This window comes from Miscanthus floridulus, chromosome 12 (assembly GCF_019320115.1).
Source record: "Miscanthus floridulus cultivar M001 chromosome 12, ASM1932011v1, whole genome shotgun sequence".
NCBI classification, from domain to species: Eukaryota; Viridiplantae; Streptophyta; class Magnoliopsida; order Poales; family Poaceae; genus Miscanthus; species Miscanthus floridulus.
Window position 1 is genome coordinate 41,530,416 of NC_089591.1, and position 4,559 is coordinate 41,534,974.

Here is a 4,559-nt window from a genome sequence, read left to right on the forward strand (position 1 = left end):
GCGGATGCATCGCATCAGACGGTGGTGTGGGGTTGCATGGGCGCGGCGCAAGGGGTCAGGGTCATGCCCCGGGCATGACCCCCTGGCCCGCCCCTGCCACAGCTGTCGGGCGCTGGTCGCGTAGGCGGTTGAGGCGTGGGTGAGGAAGATGACACTATAGATGGGGGTGCGGCTGACATGCGAGGTCCAGCGGCCAGTGGCTGCGAGCGAGGCAGACAGGTGCGCGGGCATGGGCGACGCGCTAGGCTAGCTCATGGGCTACGCACGCACACGCCGGTGCAAGGTGGGCGCGGTTGGGCTGGCTGGGCCACAAAGCCGAGCAGCCTGGGCTGCGAGGCCTTCTTCCTCGTTTCCTTTTTCTGTTTTTCATTTCATCTCTTTTGTTTGAATTCGAATTTGGTTCTAAAATTTGAATTCCAAATTGGTGCACCTATTTTATTGGAGTTGTTAAGCATGTCATAACTCAAATGGAAATCTAAATCACATTCAATGTATGCAACACTTATTTGTTAGAATTTAAATAAATGCAATTAACTAATGACATGCCATGCCTATGTGTTAACTTGGGTTGGGGTTAGACCTAATGCATTTCTTAGGTTGGGTTACTATACATGACACTCATCATCACATGGAAGTTTTCAAGAAAAATTTTGTAGTTGGTATTTTTAGTGTGTGGATTTTTGGGTTGTTACACTGACCCTATGCACTCCATAATCGAGGTCACTCAGGAGGATAGCCTTGGAACCATAGATCATGAAGAATGGCGTGTAGCCAGTTGCCCAGCTGGGGGTCGTTCTCAGGCTCTAGAGCACCACAGGAAGCTCTGCGACCCATTGTCTACCAAACTTGTTCAACTAGTTGAAGATCCTAGGCTTGAGGCCTTGTAGGACTATGCCATTCGAGTGCTCAACCAGCCTGTTCGTGCAGGGGTGCGCCACGGTGGCCCAATCGACACGGATGTGGTGTTCATCACAAAATCAGAGAAACTTTGTCCTAGTGAACTGCATGCTATTGTCTGTGATAATGGAGTTCAGGACTCCAAAGTGATGGATGATGTCAAGGAAGAACAACACGGCTTGCTCAAACTTGATCACGGAGATCGGTCGAGCCTCCATCCACTTTGTAAACTTGTCTACAGCGACAAGCAAGTGCGTGTAGCCCCCGGGTGCCCTGTTGAGAGGTCCGACCAGATCGAGCCCCTAGACCACAAATGACCACATGATGGGGATCATCTGGAGTGCTTGGGCCGGTAGGTGGGTCTATCGAGCATAGTATTGACACCCTTCATAGGTGCACACAATCTATTCAGCATCGGCTATTGCGGTCGGCTAGTAGAAGCCTTATCAGAACATGTTTTCGACTAGGGTCCTAGGCGTAGCATGGTGCTCGTAGATCCCACTATGGATATGACTCAGCAACTGCTTCCCTTGTTCGATGGGGATGCAACGCTGTAGGATTTTAGTGTGGCTTCGCCTATAGAGCTCACCCTCAATAACGACAAAGGACTTGGCGCGACGTGCGAGCCGCCGAGCCTCTATTTTGTCCATCAGAAGCACCTCATAGAGGAGGTAGTCAAGGTAAGGCATCCTCTAGTCCGCCAGAGGGTCAAGCTCTATCACTAGATCCTCGTCAAGCTCCATGACTTTGGGGTCGGATGGAGCCACTAGCTGGTTAGCCCCTGAGCCTAGGGTAGGCGGCCCATCACCAGTCTATTTTGGCTCCTTGTAGCGGACCGAGGGCTTGTATTGATCACTGGTGAAGACGCCCGTCGGCACCGGCTCTTGCCCGGACACCATTTTCGCTAGCGTGTTGGCCGCCTTGTTGAAACACCTCAGGATGTGATTGACCTCGAGACCGTTGAACTTGTCCTCTAGCTAGTGGACCTCACAGGAATATGCAGCCATCTTGGCGTTGTGGCAGCTTGATTCCTTCATGACTTGGGGTGGTTGGAGATGCCTTTGCCGGTGTCCTCGTCCCGCTTGGCCTTGCCTGTAGGGCGGTCAAAAATCACCCTAACCACCTCCTCGCCTGAGGCATGGCTGGTGGTGATGTTGAGGAGCTCCTTGGTGGTTCATGGGCCTTTACGTCCTAGCTTATGAACCAGGTACTTGCAGGTGGTCCTAGACATGAAAGCTCCCATGACGTCGGCATCGATGATGTTGGCCAGCTCATTGCAATGCCGAGCGAAGCACTGGATGTACCCACGAAGAGTTTCTCTGGACTTCTGTCTATAGTTTTTGAGATCCCATTGGTTCCCAGGACACACATGTGGCAGAACCACCCGAAATAACATGCTTACGGAGGTGCTCATCTTCCACCAAACACTAAGCAACCCAAAAGCAAGCTACAACAGGCGGTAACCATCGGGCACACCCCAAGGGAGAACCCGAAAGATCCACATTTTCCCCACGGATCCAATAATGAGAAGGAGTTACAATACTGATCCATTTCATACATCAGAGTTTCTTAAAAGTACATTATTACATTACCAAATGTCAGAGTGTGGAATAATAAACAGCGGAATTTAAAATAAACATCTAGCGATAAGAATGAGGTTCCATCTATGCCCACCAGAAGAATCCTCCACACAATGGTACTTCTCATGCATTACCTGCAACAGGGGTAAATAAACCCTAAGTACACAATGTACTCGTAAGACTTATCTGACTAGTGGGAATAATTTCCCTACTCCAAGGAATATGATAAGCTTTATGGTTTGCTGGTTTCTTTTGGCAAAAAGCAATACTAATAGGGTGTCCTTATGGTTATTATTATTAGCCATATTAAGTTATTATTTATCCAGTCTATATAAGCACCTATTCTACTTTCAAGCAAGAGTTGAGCAATCAGTTCCATTTCATCATCTTTAATCTTTCAGTTCTTACTACGATGCTAGAGTTAAGACAAGCCATACTGACTCGGTGATGATTCGCGAATCAATGTTTCTAGCTGGGTGCCTTGAAAACATACGCCCCGTTTGTACCCTAGGCACAAGTAGGACCAACCCATCACCCTCCTATCCTAGGTGTCTAGGTCTCCGTCCAAACTTGGACTCCAAGCCCCCACTCCTAAGTCATGGACTCAGTGCGGTACAAGGACCTCCACCATCCCCGCCTCCAATCAGTCGGTCTGGAAAGAGCTGGATCCTCGACAAGAGAGCAACAAGTCTTCCCTACACCCATACCCAAGTATGTGCTCGGAACAATAGATCTGTGACTTGCCTAGTGTCCGTTGCAATGATCGGTCCTTAATTGACACAGATAGGGAAAAAGTGTAACCAAGCTATGCCCTATTGGCCGTAGGACACAACCATTTACACCCACCAGTACCCAAACCATATCCCTACCCGATCACCATTGTATTTTCCACCATTTTATCATGAGTGATCATTTTTATCACCTATTTGCGAGTAACGGCAGGTTTCCTAAGCACAGCAACTACTCGACCTATACTAGTAGGACTCATGAGTAGATATATTTAAGAACATAGTTTCCATAAAATGCCTGTAACTTAAATACACATCATATATATATTAAGTGATCATAAAATAGGGGTTATGCACCGGGGCTTGCCTTGGGCAGGCAACGGGTCAGTAAGGTTAGCACCAAAAGGCTCTGGGGCTCCCACCTGCATGAGGATGTCCTCCTCATACTCCTCAATGACTTCCTCATAGTCCTATTCATCGACGGGCAGGAACTCTACCAACTCATGATCTACATGAAATGATGATGCAATATTTAGTAATATAACAACAACAACTCTTAAAATAAAAGTACATCTGTCTAACTACTAAGCTAGTGCTACCAACCAAGGTACTAAGTTATCTATTGTTACCAATAACAAGTATGAAGTATGGCATACGTTATTATAGCAACTACAGGTATTCTTACTCCAAATGTTGATTTACACTATATATGATGAAGCAAGGATAATAGCTACTCTATTTATCAACCTACTCTAGAGCTATAAAATTTACAGCAAGTACATAATAATCTAGTGAGCCTACTATAAAATTTTCATAGCTATAGCTATCACCAATTTACCACAAAAATTCCTACAACTATTAATCTACAAAATACTAAGCTTTTCTAATTGAAATTTATGAACCTACCATTGTCATAGCTAACTGTAATCTAAATACACTAACAGATGGATGGTATTTTTGTGAACCTAACCAAATTGGTTTCACTATTTTTGGACAACTACACAATTTACAACAATTTATCCAAGTTTAGTTAGAAATTCTATTGAATAAACGTTTGTAATTCACTGGATAATTGAAAAATGAATTCTACCGCGCGGCCCAACTCGCGACGTGGCTCGGCCCACCACAGCAACTTGTGTGCACGTGCCAATGCGGCCCACGCGACGACCCGTTCCCACAACAGCGGCCCAACGTGGGAGACCCACGCGCGAGCTGGCATTTTTGCAAACAAGTCCCCATTCTTTTTCCTATTTGCGAAGTTAACCCGAGCACTATTTGAAAGAGTCACTGGCTTCGCATCTAGGACCCTACCTCTATTTGAATTCACGCTTTACAAAGTCCCTGGCCGAACGAA